This window comes from Lissotriton vulgaris, chromosome 7 (assembly GCF_964263255.1).
Source record: "Lissotriton vulgaris chromosome 7, aLisVul1.2, whole genome shotgun sequence".
Taxonomy (NCBI): Eukaryota; Metazoa; Chordata; class Amphibia; order Caudata; family Salamandridae; genus Lissotriton; species Lissotriton vulgaris.
The window spans coordinates 1,287,305,711-1,287,322,942 of record NC_141695.1 but is presented as its reverse complement, the minus strand read 5'-3'; positions in this window follow the sequence as shown (position 1 = coordinate 1,287,322,942).

Below are 17,232 nucleotides of genomic sequence, written 5' to 3'. Positions count from 1 at the left end.
TCCAACTTCCCCTCCCAACATCTGTTTAATCAGGCTTTCCATCCTCTCTGTCACTTAATACATTAAAATGGTAAGATTTTGGAAGACATTGTAGGGGTTTTCAATCTTCCATTAAAGTGTGTGGGGACCATTTTAGAGGCATATGTTTCATGGAAACAACTAGATGTGTACCCTAGTGGGTAGTGAGAGCCTCTGAATGAGTTGCCATTTGTAAATTTCATTTTTTTCTTTTGACTATTTCCCACTTTCTCTTGTCAGACAGAACAATGAAGCCACTATTTTAAAGCACGGTTAAAGCAGTTGTGGAGTACACTACAGACTCGGGACAATTTAAATATGCAACCCGAAGAAACTGAGAGGAATGTTTGCAGGAACGTGTTTATTTCAGGAGCTTTTAGCACCAGAGATGAACTTTTTTTGTTGGTGTGTGTTTAGCATTTAGCTTTCTCCATGGGAAATTGGATGATTCGAAAGAGTTCTTTCCCAGCAGCTTATGTCTCAGTGCAGGCACATTCTGTGACTAGGTGAACACTGCATATCATTATCAGAGCTCTCTGATCATCACAGGCGTCTGTCACAGGAAGAAGGTGGAGTGATATGTAAGTTAGCACTGTAATGAGGGCCACCTCGGATATGAGTATGAATCTCCTTAGTAGACATCCCCCGGCTGGGAGCCAATCAAAATGCAACATTTTCATTAGAATGCAGCAGTCTGACTGACAATCTGTGCTATTTAGTGGCTGGGTAAATAGTAAGATTTGTTTTGCCATTTGCCTGGCCACCTGCCAAATACTATATCATCTCTGCTATTCACTTGGCAGTGGGATGAGTAGAAGGGAAAATCCACTATTTACCTGGTGGGCATCAACAATAGCCACCATCATAATCCAATATTTGCAGGCTCTCGTGCTCCTAACGACCTTGTGATGATTGTGAAGAAGCTTTGCTGGATTTTCATACCATGGATATTGGCGCTTCTGTAATCAGAGTACTTGGGAGGATGAGGTGATGGGAGGATTTAGTGTGGAAGGTGTGGTGTATTGGCTGTGTTGTGCTACATCATCCTCAAGCACCACGAAGGGCTTTGTATCACATTCAGGAGATTTAGTGTGTTGTTGAGCAGAGACAATCTGAGCAGGCAGTTGGCCTGATCCTGTGGGTGGCTGGGGTATGTTAAAAAAAGCTCCTGTGTATTTTACCTACTACTGTTATGAGAAGCCCTTACTTTACAGAAGGGCTATGAGGGAGAGGTGGTAGAGCGTGTAGCTAAGAACCAACGTGGAAGCAACATCAGGGCGGCAAAACTGTAGGTAGTTCAGGGTTGTGAGAAAGGTAGGATGTATAGGGTTTAATATATGGAGCAACCTATGGAGGAGTAACATTGGGAGGGTCAAAAGGAGGGTGGCAATAGTATGTATTTGGGACTTTAAAGGATTCCATTGTATTGTTGAGGAGAGTTAAAGATTGTATGTATCCAGGCAGAGGCGCAAGGGGGCCAAATGTATGACCATTTAATTTAGCAACCTGCGATTTTTAGCAACTCGCAATTAGCAAGTTGCAAAATGAAATGTACTAATGTGTCTCAGACACATTTAGCGATTCCCAAAGGGGTCGCAAATGAGCAACCTCATTAATATTCATGAGGTAGGTGGCAATTTGCAACCCAGTGGGAATAGCCTGTTACCACAGGGATGGTGGCCTGTTTGGGACAGCAGACCACCATGTCTGCGATTGTTTTTTAAATAAAGTTTTTTCTTTTTAATGCAACCCGTTTTCCTTAAAGATAAACAGAATGCATTTCAAATAGAAATATTAAAAAAATTATTTTTATTTTTTAAGAGTAGGAAGTGGTCTGTGGGACCACTGCCTGCTCTTAAAAAAAGTATGTGCCCACATTCACAAAGGGGAAGGGGTCCCTTGGGGGCCCTTTCCCATTTGCGAATGGGTGACCACCTCCCCCACGGACTCCCCTTATGAGCATAATAGTAACAAGCATTTACAATGCAATGGTTTCGCCTTTGGAAAAGTTAGAGCTATTGGCATTGTAAATGACAAAATTTGTATTTATGTGTTGGTTTTGAAAACAGATAAATAAATGGCATTGTCATTTACATTGCCATTAGCTTAATCTCTCGCAAATGTGAGACCTATTGTACCCTACGGACGAGCTCAGCAGACAGCAATAAAACCACACAGACCCTAGCCCTTCAGTAGAAAGCCACTGCTGTGAGTGGGAACAATAACTCTATTTATAACAGGTAAATTCACACTTTTACGCCTCAAACAGGATCCTTATTCACAGAGTAATTAAGTGGACACACCTGTAGCACGCCACCTACAAACCAAAGGATAGTAGTAATATATAGGTAATATATGCAAAGTGTAGGGACTTATGGCGACCTCCAAACTGGAGAGAACCTGCATACTTGGGGACTTCTATAATAAACTCTATACAGCAGAACAGGTCAACACTTCATCCCAACCCAAATATCCGGCAGGGATGGATCTTCCACAGATAGCAGAGGCCCAAAATGAAATACTGGGAGAACTCATTTGGAAAAAAATCTGGGAAGTCATTTCGGCATCTGGGACATAATGCCACTGTTCCCAGGCACATTTTGACCAGCCATGCCAAAGACAAAAAGGTGCAGCTCAATTAATTAATACACTGTGTGAAGGAAAAGCGCTAATTTCTATTTTCAGTTTTAGCATATTTTAGGATCCTTGACCATCCCTTATCAGGAATATCTTCCCTAAGCTTTTGATCCCACATAGCTTTCGGTGAGGTTTTAGGAAAGTAAAATGCAGGTACCAGCTCCTGTTGCATCAATGTCACTGCCTTATGCTGTAGCTCCAGAACACCTTTCGACACCTACTGGCACAAAGACCCTTCACAAGTGACCCGACCACAATAATGTTATTACTGGTGCAAAACCAGGGACTGAAACCACCTGCTTCCTTCCCCCAGGTCACCAAAGAGCCATCAATCAGTCGCAACTTTAAATCAATCACCCAGTGAACCACCAGGAGTTTGAAGTCTCGAATGTTGTGACCAAATGAGTAGTTCTGCCACCAAACACCAGCGTCATAACCAACAATTACAATTTTTATGGCATGGTAGGGGGAAAGACAGCATTCTATTTATCCTTGGGCAGAGAAGGAACTCTACTCTGTTTCAGCAGCAAAATTCAGCTGCCAGTGGAAAGGTCTCTGATCAGGGAGAGAGAGCAAAGAAAGACAGCAGTCAGATAAAGGTGCTCCGGTGAAGAGCTAAACCACTGCTGTACAAACAACGTGAACTGAATGGAAACGAACATCAAAGATATGAATTATTCATTTACAAAATCACGCGTATCCATGCATTTTCAGCAAACTAAAATTAATTGCTGACAAAAGTTGCCACTAGTGACTGGTTAAGCCGATGCGGGCTCAATTAAAGCAGAAGCAGCCCTATTTCCCTCTACAACGCATTCGGCAGCCACAACCTGGCTTCGATTCAGAGCACGAATAATAACCCTTACAACCACCACAAAAGAAAAGAAGAGCAGTATTTCTTAACTTGCAACTGTATAAGCTGTGCTTATACTACAAATGGTATAAAAAGAAACATGCTTACACGCGGCTCTTAACGTAACAGCTGACACAAACATTGAATGGTTCAGAAGACCAATAAAAATGCAGTTAAAAGCTTAGCTTTGCTGCTAATGCACAAGTCAACCAACAGGCCGATGGAAATGTCTGAGGTCACATCTGCGTCTAAGCGCTACAAAGATAAACGCAACACAGCCTTATGCAAATTTCAAGTTCTGCCATGGTTCTTAGAAGAGACCTATTATGCGAGTGCATGCGTTAGGGCTGCCGCTTCCATTCGCATACAGCAGGCCGTCAGGGCTTACAGTTGCACAGTAGGTCAGGTTTTCGATATCCAAAAGTGAATGGCAAGAATTTAAAGTACAACAATGTCCTACGGGGTGTTCACAGGTTGTGGGACTACTGACAGTCCCTAGGGGAGTGACCACACGTCCATAGGCTATACAGGAACAGCCTTGCAAAGGGACGGCACACGGACAGCGGGAGGGGGGACGGGCACACGGAGAGTGGGAGGGGGAACGGGCACACGGACAGAGGGAGGGGGGATGGGCACACGGAGAGCGGGAGGGGGGACGGGTACACGGAGAGCGGGAGGGGGGACGGGCACACGGACAGCGGGGCAGAGTTAGATTGGACTTCGAGGAGAGGGGGCAGAGGGGGGGGCCTGGAAAAGCAGAACGGGCATTTTATGGGTCATTAAATTCAAAGGGGACACTGAAGAAAAGAGAGAAGGGCGTGTGGTGAAGGGGAAAGAGATAACATGGCAGAGAATAGACCGGAGACAGTTTAGAGAGGCTGAGAAAAGAGTCAGGGAGAGGCCGACAGTATGGTAGGACTTTGCATCTGACCTGGTTTCCCCTCTGTGCGTCATCTTACGTGCTAGCATTACACAATCTCCTTGGATACAGCAGGTTTGGACTGGGAGGAGTCACGTACATTGCCATCAAAGCAATTTTATTAAACACGGAACGAGAAATGGGCCTCGTTATTAGCGTTATGGGGACTCCATTGTACAAAAAATGCAAGGAACAGCAACATTGGAATCTTCAAAAGAAAGGGTCCCACTGGAGACTGCGCGAGGAAGTAACCCAGTGGAGTCTGTAGCAAGCACTGAGAGTTGCCAGATTATGGGGGCGCCGTGCAACGGGGCAGCATTCCAAACTAATGGGACTACAGAGAGCGCGAGGCACTGCGAGATTGAGGTGACTACAGAAAGCACGAGGAAACGTCAGACTCCTGTGGATAAGTGAAGTGTGTGCAGCATTAGGATATGTGAAACCGAGGACTGTGCAGCACAAGGAGATGTGAGACACGAACAGCGGGAGGGGGGCGGGAACGGGGACACGAACAGCGGGAGGGGTGGGGGCAGGAACGGGAAGACGGACAGCGGGAGGGGGGTGGGAACGGGCACAAGGACAGGGGGAGGGGGGAAGCAGGAAGGCAAGAAAAACAAAGCACTCACCTGTACTTCTTCCGGCGGCCGTGGTCGAAACAAACCCATACAAAAAAAAACGAATTTCCGCCCACTGCCGCGATGACGACATCGCAGAGGCGGAGAGGGAAAAAATCTTGGGAACGCCCACGAATCTGGTCCGGCCATGACGGACAGATCTCTGTTCCAATGGTTAGCCTCCATTTATGGAGCTAGCCAATGGAACAGAAGGCGTAATCCCAAGCCCACTCTGTTGTAACATAAGATTTTGCCTGCGCCGAAAAGCTGCGCAGAGCGCAGCCTTCGGCCAGGCGAAACCTAAAAATGATGAGAGGAAGTCTGGGTGGTCGAAGGTTGGTAAAATGTCAGTATACACTTTTCAGATAATTTGGGTTTATTTTGTTGGGAGAATGTCGGGTAGAAAACAAGGGGTATGAAGTAGGACAGCCTTGCCCTTTGAAAGGACACAGAGGACTGGAATATCTATGTAATTAAGACAGGTAAAGCAGTGGAAATCTTAAAGTTAGTAGGCAATCTTACCAGAGGACGAGTCAGTCTTGATAGAGGACAAGCCTGAGAAAGTGAAGCAGACCCAGTCAAATGAACAGTAGGTTGATAGAATTTAACGTGGCTGGTGGCCTCTCAAGAAACATTCACATTGAAGTTTAAAAGAACAAGAGACGCAGGGCTGGGATTAAGAACAGAGTGGCTGGAAGGTCAGTGAAGGCTACCCTTAGAGCCCTTGATGATTCCTCTCCCTTGCATGTTACTGGATACGCTCCTATTTATCAGCAACTACTGGATGAATCTCTCTCCCGTAGCCATGAATGATTAAGCCAATTCCTTTGCACGTTACTAGATTAGCCCTCTCTCTGTGCCATATTGCAATGAGCCCCCTCAACCACCGATGAAGAGATGTGTGATGTCCCTTTTCATTAACTATAGCTAAGTGATTCTCCCTTTCTTGCCCATGTCTGAGGGAGCCCCTCTCCCTTGCTCCAGACTAGATGAGCATCACACTCATGCCAATGCATGTGACTAAGCCCCTGTCCATCAGGTCTGGGTGAGCCTTTCCCCCTTCTCCATGCCTGGTTTAGCACCTCTCCATCTCTAATGACTAGATAAACTAACTGTCATGCCCCAGAAATATATGATCCTCTACTCATAAGCCATGACCAGAAGAGCCCCTTTCCCATGACTAGATTTATCTCCTTCCTGCACCCATGATTGAAGGAGCAATTCTACCTCGTCCATGACTAGATGAGCTTGTCCCTCATCTCCATGACTAGGGGAAAGTCGACTGGCTGAGCCCTGTTCCCATGCTCATGGCGAATGAGCTCCACTCTGACTGACTAAACCCCTCTTTGTTGTCCACGTTGGGTCAGCTCAGGTACTTATGACCATATGAGCCCCACTCTCTCGTCATGACTATATAAACCACTATTTTCCAGTTATGACTGAAAGGGACATAATCACTTGCACAAACATCTATGAACCCATCTCCTTTGCTGATGGCTAGATGAGCTCTTTTTATTTCATCATGATTAGAGTGATGAAGTGACAGAGAATGCTTTCCTCAGTTCACTCCTAGGTTCTCAGGTTTCACGGCCTTTGCAGGCTACTTGATTACGGCAGCTCGATCACCAATTGCTTCAGGACATTCACACCAAGAAATGCCACGTGATGGGCAGAGCTTGACCCCCGGAGCCCCTCACCGTTGCAGCAAGTGGCTGCCTCAAAGCTGTGATCTCCTAGGCAGGAGCAGCAGTGGTGGCAGCAGACACCCCCTCCAGTGGAACCAGCTGTGTGTGCTGCAGCTAGGTTCGCTTTAAGGGGTCCTCCCTCTTGCTCCTGGTCACCGCCCACCATTCCCTGCCATTCACAGCACATAAGCCTTTACAATGCATGCCTTTACAACAAATTTCATTGTAAAGGAATGAATGGTAAAGGCATATGCGGTTTAAATGTAAGTATTAGGTAACCAGTAAGTGTCTGTATGAGTTTTTAGGGTTTAGCGTGGGTATGGGTTTTTGGGTGGCAAAGGCAATTTTTGGGTTTAGGTTGGGTATGGGTTTTTGGGTGGCAAGGGACATTTTAAGGTTTAGGGTGGGTATGAGTTTTCGGGTGGCAAGAGTAATTTTAGGGATTAGGGTGGGCATGGGATTTTGGGTGGCAAGGATAATTTTAAGGATTAGGGTGGTTAAGGGTTTTTGGGTGGCAAGGGTAATTTTAGGGTTCAGGGTGGGCATGAGTTTTTAGGTGGCAATGGTAATTTTAGGGTTTATGGTGGATGTGGGATTTTAGGTGGCAAGGGTAATTTTAAAGTTTAGGTTGGGTAAGGGTTTTTGGGTGGCTAGGTTATTTTTAGGGTTTAGGGTGGGTATGGGTTTTTGGGTGGGGAGGGTAATTTTTGGATTTAGGGTGGATATTGGTTTTCGGGTAGCAAGGATAATTTTAGGGTTTAGGGTGGGTATGGGTGAGAGGTTGTGGGGTTGTAAGGAAATGTATATATACCTATTGGCTTTTACAGTGCATGTCTGCTTATGCAACTACAATATACTTATTTTTCAATGAAACTCCATATTTCTAAGCTTTCTGAGTTTTCAAGTGTGTGCTTATTCTGCAAATTTTTTCATACTACTTCATATAAACATTGGGTGGCTCATTTGAGAAATTAAAGCATAAATCTCCTCTGCTTTCATCTGTATCCTCGAGCTCAAAATCTTCTATATCTTTAAAAGCGGCTAATACCATTCCCTATATGTTACCTACTGTTAGTCCAAAACTAGTTACATCTTCTGCCTTCTCAATATCTCATACTACATCTGTAGTGTAGTGTATTTTGTAAAGCGAACAGCTGCCCCAACGGGGCGTCCCGGCGCTGTGGAACCCTTCCTGGCTCTCCCTGTGAGATGCCCCTCCAAGGTAAAGCCAGGCATCCCAGTGTTGTAGGGGCCGTTGTGGAGATTAAGCAAGCTATTGCCCAGAGTTGCAGCATGGGACCCATGAATAGAGTAGGCGCCGAGGCGAGAATTATCGAGTCCGCGGACATTGAGCCTAAGACCCTGCCACGTCGGGACTTGAACCCTGGTCCCGGGCCTGATCTCTGCTTCAGAGTCTGCTGCTCTAACCAGTGAGCCACACTTCTCCACATCTGAGACCCAGAGCTCAAACTAGACCCTCCCCACCTGACAAGCCATCCTCATCCATTTGCATGGAACTCTTACTTGAGGAAATCAGAGCCCTGGGTCCAGGAAACTAATAAGCTCAGTCAGAGCCTAGTTGAGAAATGTTTTTTCACTGAAAGAAGGATCTCTGAGGTGGAGCAAAGAGTCAGTGATATTCAGAAAGACATCCGCAAAATTAATGTTTTGGAAAAGAAGGTAGCATTGCTGAAGAAACTCTAAGAAGACTTAGAAAATAGAAATAGGCGGAACACTCTTGACATTTTTTGCCTTCCACAGATAGAAGGCACAGATCCTGTTTCATTTTCTGGCACCTTTTAATCTCAGTTTGCAGATTTGCTGCCTTTGACTGTGTTAAATATTCAAAGAGCACACAGACTTGGTCAACTTCTGAAATCTTCTACTTCTAGCACAAAACCCCAAGGTGTTATTATTTTGTTTTTGGAGTTTATGGATTTCCTTAAAGTCCTAAAAGACAGCTGTTGTGGTCAGGCAGAAAGATTTTTCCCATCTAAGATGTTGCCAGAGCTACTGCAAATCAACGGAAGGAATTTCTGGTTCGTCTTCCGTCGCTTCACGCTTTAAGGGGTCGCTGCGGATTGTTTCACCGTTGTGTCTTCAAAGCCACTTATAAAGACAAGATTACTACTTATGATGATCTAAAAGACGTTCGCAAGTTCCCCCAAAGTCGCGCTAAAGAAATCATGGATATTTCTGGCCATCTCGAAGAGTCTGACTTTTTTGACTGATACACCTTATATAGTTGAAACATTTCCCTTTATAGGTAAAAACTTTGTTTCTTCAAACTGCCTTTTTTGGTATCTTAATCGTCATATTTTCTCCCTGCAGGCCTTTATATTGAATGGCGTTCTTGTTTCCATCATGTTTATCATTCATTCATCTGGTGTCGACGTGCTTTGCTCCCTAGTTGTGCTGTCTTCATCATGTGTTGCTGTCACCACCCCATCCCCATTCTTGTCATCTCACTAAGGGTCGTTACCTTCAGTCATCATTTATTTAACATGTACTGTCTTTTAAGTCTATGTCGTATTTCCATTTTCTATTATTTTCTGTCTCCCTCTTATTTATCTCCTACTTTCTAAATTCCCTTGTAGACCTCATGATATTTTCCAATTCTTATTTAATATTTTCTTATTTGTCTTCTTTCTTTACTTTTGAAGACCATATAGGTTTTATATGTTTTATCATTATTTTCGTTTAGAGGCATCTCATGGAATGTTAAATGTTATTCTAATCCTATCAAACAACAGAAAATCCTATCACAATAGGGTCATTTTAATCCAAGTTTGGTCCATTTACAAGAAACTCATCTCATAAATCTGAAGCATTGAAAATGAAACGCAGTTGGGTTGGTAAAGCTCTTCTTTCCCCTGCGCCTAATAAGAAAAACAGTGTTGTTCTCCTCTATAATAAGAAGCTAGATGGTACTACTATTACTCATTACATTGATAACGAAGGCAGATGGATAGTTGTTAAATTGTTGATTAACAAGATTCGTTTGACAGTTTTAAATGTATATGGCCCTGTTAAAAACTATTTTTATTTTTGTCCTAATTTAGCAAAAACATGTACTCAATACGATGATCCCTATTGTTTTTTATTGGGGGCTGATTGCAATTATCATGGATCCTTTTCTTGAACACCAGTCATCATTAAAAATTCATCCCTCATAAAATGCACAACCAATTGCAATCTATTATTTCTCAAACAGCTTTGACTTATTCCTGGAGACTGTGTAACCATACTATCCGAGAATATACTTTTTATTCTCCAGCTCATAGATCTTTTTCCAGATTAAATCATATATGTTTGAGTAGACAGTTGTCTCAGAACATTATTTGTGCTGAGACTGGGTCAATCCTAATGTCAAATCATTCTCCAGTCACTTCTGATTTGGAATTAATCCCCATACAATCTTCTTTGGGCAGATGGAAATTGAATAATTCTTTGTTGAAGGATGCCAAATTGTATTCTTTCTTCATTTCCTTTGTTTCAGAATTCTTCCAAATACATGGTAACCCTACAATATCAGTCCCTGCAATATCAGTCTCACTGCTTCAGGACATTTTCAAAGCTACTGCTTGTGACTTTATTATTATTATCTACGACAAAGGAGGAATATGTTAAAGTACATAAGACATTACTTACGTCTATTAGAAGATTTGAGCATCAACACTACTCATCGAACTCCCCAAAAACTGAATCACATTGATTCTTTTTTGATATTTCAAAGAACTCTTTTTTTTAAAAAGACACTGAAATTCTCTGTGAATTTGAAAAGTTTCATAAATCTTTAAACTTCCCTGATATTATTCCCCTTCCATCTGAGTTATATATCAATTTAAGCAATATGGCAAACCAGAAGATTGATGATAGAGACTTCTCCTCCCTGAAGAAAGACAAATCTCTCCAAGAAACAATTTCTGCTACATCGTCACTTAAATATTATAAGAAACCTGTCCCAAACAGCTTTACAGTGGATTTTTTCCAACATTGTGCTGACATTTTAATGCCACAGTAATTACGAATAATGAATTTCTTTACCTTAACCGTTTCAACTACTGACGCATTTCAGGAGGCTTAAATCTGTCTCATTCATAAAGAAGGTAAAGATGCTACTTCTTGCGAAACCTAATCTCCCTTGTCGATGTAGATTATGAAGGTTTTGCAAAAATGTCAGCTTTATCTATAGATTGCTTTTTACCTACACTAATAGGAAAAGAGCAATCCAGTTTCATTAGACATAGGCATGCATCTGAATACACAAGACTGTTTTTTAATGTCTTGAGTAGACCCAACCCCTCTGTTGTCTTACCCCTTGGCGGCAATCACAATTGATGCTGAAAAAGCCTTTGATAGATTGTGATGGAATCTTATGCTTAAATCTCTACAATAGCACACCTTTGGACCAAATATATATATTTTTTATTTCCTTGCTATATAAAACACCTATGGCTTTGGTGATCATGAATGAGGGCATGTACCATTTATTTCCACTTCACTGAGGTGTTGTCCCTTATGTCCTCTCTCATTTTTACTTGCATTGGAAAATGTTATTGCCCACATTCATAACAATCCATTAATATCTGGCATACCACATGGTGATACTCAATTAAAATTGACAGCCTGCGCGAATGATATTCTTCTTTTTGTATTCATTCCTGACATTTCAATGCCTGCCTTATTAAATGAATATTCTCTTTTATCACTGGTCTATGGCTAAAACATCAATATTGTCAAAACTAAAATATTATAATAATAATACTTTATTGTTTAGGGTTAATAAAAACCTTTACAATCTAAAATAGCCAGTAAGTTTCATAAAACAGAAATGGGTTAAGCTTAGAAACGTTCATACATGTTACAAAAATATTATATCACATTGGTCGGCTACGTGTGAATAGCAACTAATTATTTGTTGATTTGGGCAGCACCACCTTGATTAAAGTTCAAATACTAGTAGACAGACATACATTTTTATATAAATTATGTGATGATTAAATGCGACAGGTGGGATCACGTGAACTGCTCAATTATTAGGTAAGTTGTCCACTGTCTTTTATATGCTGCCTGTCTTTTACTGCAAAAACAGGGAGTCTTTTGTGGGTATTCTCACCTTGTGAGATTGGCCTCAGCTGCAAAATGTTCCATGGCCTCTGTACAGTGGCAAATGCGTGGGAGCTAAAGGCACGATTAAAAAGAGACTTGCCACAATTATGTTTTTAAAAACATTTTAAAACCTCTAAAACATACCATGATTTGAGTCCTTTCTTAAAGTGCTTTTACAACAAATGGTGGCGTGCTAAAATTTCTTAGTTGGGGAGAGGTACTTTTACACCGATGCATAAAGTGCTGTAATGATCAGTTTGCCTTGGATACCAGAAAGTATGCACAAAGGACTTATGAGGTTCTTCTCAGTGCAAAGAATCATAAACCAATAGAAAACCTTCTACCATGCCAGACCAGGACTCACAGGGTCTCTCTTGGTATTTCCAACTCCTTGACTGCTAGGGTCGAAAAATTCACAGCCTTGCATGCTGACTGAACCATGAACCCTCATAATAGTTTAATCACGGCTGGCCGACGTGATCTTATTTGCAACTGTCTTATAGATGTCGGGATCCAGCTGAGGCGCCTGCCTAGATTATAGGAAAGGACAAAAAGACAACGGAGGACTAAGGGTCCCAGAATGCCCAGAGGCAGGAGGAGGTTATATGAGTAACACGTGTGCACAAACCAGCGCGCGTAATTTTGGACATCTGAATCATTTCGGCTGGTCGGCGAGGAGTCGCCGACATCGGGAAACCCGTGTGCTTTGACGGGAGAAAAAGAGTTTGGCTTCGCGTGCCCGGATTCCGCTCGCCTTCGAGGTGAGCTGTTTGAGAGGTCAGAGGCCGCAGGAATTCACCAAAGGGACTTCGGCTTCAGGTATGAGAGAGAGCGGCTGCTCTACTCTCAGTGATTTTGCCGCTGCAGGCTGCTTCATCTTTGGCGTTCTGATTGACCCGTGCGGCTGCAAGGGGTCAGAACTGGGGAACGATTAACGGAGCAGACAAGGGGCACTTGGAAAAAACTCAGTGAAGAAGTGAACGGAGGGGTTAAGTAATTACCTTTGAGTTTTGGCATTTTCTCAGACATAAACTAAAGCGTGTTGATCCCCCGGTGAGGAGGAGCGCTTGGAATTGGGACCTGTCCTTCTCCCTGGGAATGCGTGTTGATCCCCAAAGAGGAGGAGCGCCAACGTGTTAATTTTGCTAAGACATTTCCTTTGGATGTAGTACTACCGAGGCTCACGCACAAAAATAGGGGAAGGACCCGTAAGGCTACAATTGCTTCAGTACTGTCGAGCTTTTAAGCTCCATAACATTAAGGAGGGATAAACTATAGGGGCTGATGAAGTAATCAGTATTCTATGCAGGGTTGTTTTCATTTGCACGGAGGTGCGTTTTTTTTGGAAGTGTCGTGTGCATGGGATCTGCAGTCAAGGTACAGATACTAGCGAGATCTAATGAGAGTAGATATTCAATGTTGGATGTGACTAGTTTACTAATGTGTTGTATGTTTGTGTTTTACAGATCCTTTGTCCCTGCTGTCCCTATCCCGTCCTTTGTCCCCTGTCCGATCTGACCGTAACTCAGTGATAATCATATTGAGTTCGGAACGATCGGGAAGTGGAACCATTATAGCATCACACCGATCCTGAGGAGCCAGAGGAGCATAACAATAGATGGACATAGTAGTTTCTTCTCAAGTAATAATAACACCGGGCAAATGCACAAGGGGAGCAATGTTTCACTACTGTGTCTACAGAGCCGACACTCTGTGGTGGACCTGGACTATTTCCTTGCCGGGGTTAAGTCTTTTGATGAAAAGACTCCAAGCCTAATTAGCATTCAGTCATGCTTCTTTGATTCGGAGAAGTATGCTGACAGATTTGATTGGGGTTTCAAAATGTTGTATGTAGGCAAATCCACCCACACTTTGCCTTTTGTTCAACAAGGCTGCCTTGTCTGTTAAAAATGAATGGCGTTTGGCTGCTCTCTGTTAGTCGACCTTTGAATGCAGGGTATTTTGTTAGGGTGAAATGATTTACAAAAGAGGTCTAGGATATAATACCGCACTTATTCTTGTTTCGGGAATTTGTTAGCATATGGTGCGATGATCAAAGGAAACAAGACCCGACAAAAATCCTAAAAGGGAATAAAAATACAAGCGCTTCTTTGATTGAGGATTTCAATACCGTAGAGACACAGGTATGGCTCCCCTGAGAATATTGCCTCTAAATTTTGAAACAGGATGTATGAATAAATAGATAAGCCGTTAAGTGATTATAATATCTCATTATCTTTACATATCTCCCAGAAAAAGTATTGCAAGGTCTGCTCAATCTGAGAAGAGGCAACACTTATGCAATATAACGGATAATTGATGAGGTAACCCCACAATGTTAAAAACCTCTGTTTATTATCTTTTCTTTTATTAGGGTGTCGTGTCACAAGTATTTATGAAAGTGTGTTAATCTCCCAATGATGCTATACAAGTTTGTGCATCGCTTCATCAATTATTAGACTGCTTTGTTACAAGTGTTTACCTAGGCTTGTTGTTCTCCCAATGATGCTGTTCATAGTTTCATGAGCTTGTCTTATTTGAAATCTTTTACTTAGGCCATTTCTGCTCAGCTTGTATATATGTTTATAAAAAAGTATATATTAATGTTTCAAGCGTAAGACAGTACTTATATAAAAATTTCCCACACTGTCTTACTGATATGAATTGTGAAAAATGTGATTTGGCACTGTAAATATGAACCTATAGAGTGGAGTTTATAGAGGGATCATGGCCTTACATTTAACTGACTGTTCCGTCCAATAACAGTGTAAATATGTAAATAGAGGAGTAATGGATGTTTATATACATTGTGTCAATAATTCTGATTGTGTACACATTAGTTTTTATAAAAGGTTTTTAAAAAATTGTATGTTGTCTATGTCTTGCAGCCCTGAAGAAGTTCTTAAACAGGACAAAACACGTTGGCTACCTATGAGGAAAAGAGAATAAAATTCAAAGAATAAAGAAATGTGTGAACTACTTCACTTGGTGGTACTGATTCTTTGCCTTTAATGTGTGTGGATCAAATTATCTTTGTAAATATTTTGTTATGGTGTACCAAGCCTCTTCTAATTCTAGGGCTGCTATTGACAGCTGGGAGTGAGTCCAGATTTCTTGGCGCTGGCCTGTTTTTCTATTTCGAGCCAGCATTGGTGGGCCAATGAGTTTGCGTCTGCTGCCCTCATTCACCAGTAATATTTTATTAGGGCACCCTGGCTGATGGGGATCTGATTATATATTAAACAACAAATGAAGGAGTACCCCCTGGAAGCGTAACAGAAAGAAGCTCTGTACCTAGAGCTTAAGGCTCAATGAAGCACAGTGTGCCCAACCTTATAGCAGGACAAAGCATGTCCTTTTAGAAGACCCCTCACTCACCAACCTGGTTGGTGACATGCTTCATCATCGGGGTCCCACCCCGAAGGCCGAGTGCCAACAGGGTGTGCTACGACACCTGACTGCAGTGGAGCGGGTTTTTCTTTATAATATGTGCAATGACTCTACAAAGTGATAAGTGGTTTAAAAAGGGCCCAATGCTACTCACTGCAAGACTTTATTCCTGAGTGATTGGACCCTCATAAAATAGGGTGTGACACCTATGTCTAATTAGGTAGACTTCGGTGTCTGAGACGTGTAGTGTTTTAAAAATAGCGACGTGTGCTATGTGATTTTAAAATTAGGTCTACATGTTTCAACCTTCTTGCGATTGTGGGTTTTCGTCAGGACCATAGAGGATGACCTGGGCGGTACGCACATGCTAAGGTGCGCCCTGCCCTCGATCACGTGAAAAAGATGGACCCACAAACTTGTGGACCTTTGCAAAATATAAAAGTCTTTTCCCCACTCTGGAAGAAAAACCTGTAAAGGGAAAAAGGGGGGGTTGGAATCACGCAAACAAGTAGACAGACATTTGTTGTACACTTAACATATATTGTGCTCACAAAGGTGAGTAGCAGAATTAACTGCTTGGCTGTTGACCCATGCTCGTTGCTAGAATGGCACCAGGACACACCTAAATGCGGTGGGGAGGTGCAATTGTGTACTTAGCAGGCTTGTGCATAGGTGGTTGTTTCCGCAGGGCAACTCAAGGAGAGGGCCTGAAATGCCTCCTGGGGTTTTTTTGTTATTAATGAGGAGAGTGCCGGCGAACTAGTGGTGCGATAAAAATTGTGCCGCGGTAGTTAAATAGTTATGGGGTATAATGCATGTCTAACATACACCCAGGGCGCTACAACTATGTATCCAAGAGGTCGGATATTCAATGCAAAAATTGTAGCCCTGTATATCTGTCCAGATATATGAAAAACATTAGGCTTAATGAAAGAGCGGTGTGAGCCGCTACATGGGCGTCCAGGTTCCAAGAGCCGTGCTCACGTCACCTGGATGGAAAAAACACAGAAGCGGGTACATACCGGCATTAGCGGTGTTGCATCATTTCCCGTGTTTGGGCCAAGTTCCGTGGGAACATTGAAATGCGACTTACTAGTGGCTTCTGCTCATCGGACTGGAAACCTACTTGGTTCCTGTTCGGTACGTCCGTGGAAGTCCCTAGCTGCCTGTGTCAGCATTGGAGTATATCTGTATCTTTGTACTTCCTGGAACGGGGCGGGGTGGGCGGGCCCTCGGTCACGTGGGACAGGGAGCCAATCCCCGTAGAGTATTCCGTGAACGAGGCTTGGAAGAGGTTGCCGCGGTAACCGGAAAGCTCAGTGTCCCTGATTGTTGAAGATTATTTGGTTAGTGGACACCGATCGCTCCGTAATTGGAAAACGGTAGACACAGGTGCGTTTAATCTGTGAACCGCTTGGCTGCTCAAACGGAGGACAAAATATACATCTTAAAATTCACTAAATAGTGAACGAAGGGAGAAACACACAGAAGGAGTTAGGTGGAAGGGCAGAACCTAATGGCATAGAGTTATCTGTATGATTATCATCCATCATAGGTATGTCAAATAAATGTATTAGCATCCAACTGAATTGTAAGTCTCCATTAGCACTGAGGAGGGTTTGCAGAGGAAAGGTTTTTTTTTGGAGGAAGTCACTACCCCTTCTTAGTGACGGTTGGACAATGTCGGTCAATATTTCGTGGCCTGCTGATTACATTTGGGTCAATGGTATCATGTACCCATAGCCTGAGTATTAAGTGTAAATGCACTGGTGAACTTAATGCACAAAAATGGCCACTCTTATCCCATGATTGAGTTCCAGGGAATGTTATCATTCAGGCCAGTCCTGTGGGTGCCCAGCCTGTACACCCATCTCTGTTCCTTCTCGAAAAGGTGTTGGTTTTGATTGTTCCCTGCACTGATCTGCTCAATGATTGTCCATTGTATGTCTTCAGGCGTGTGCCCGGCTGTCAGATAGTGTTCTGTGGGCTTCGTCATTGACTTCT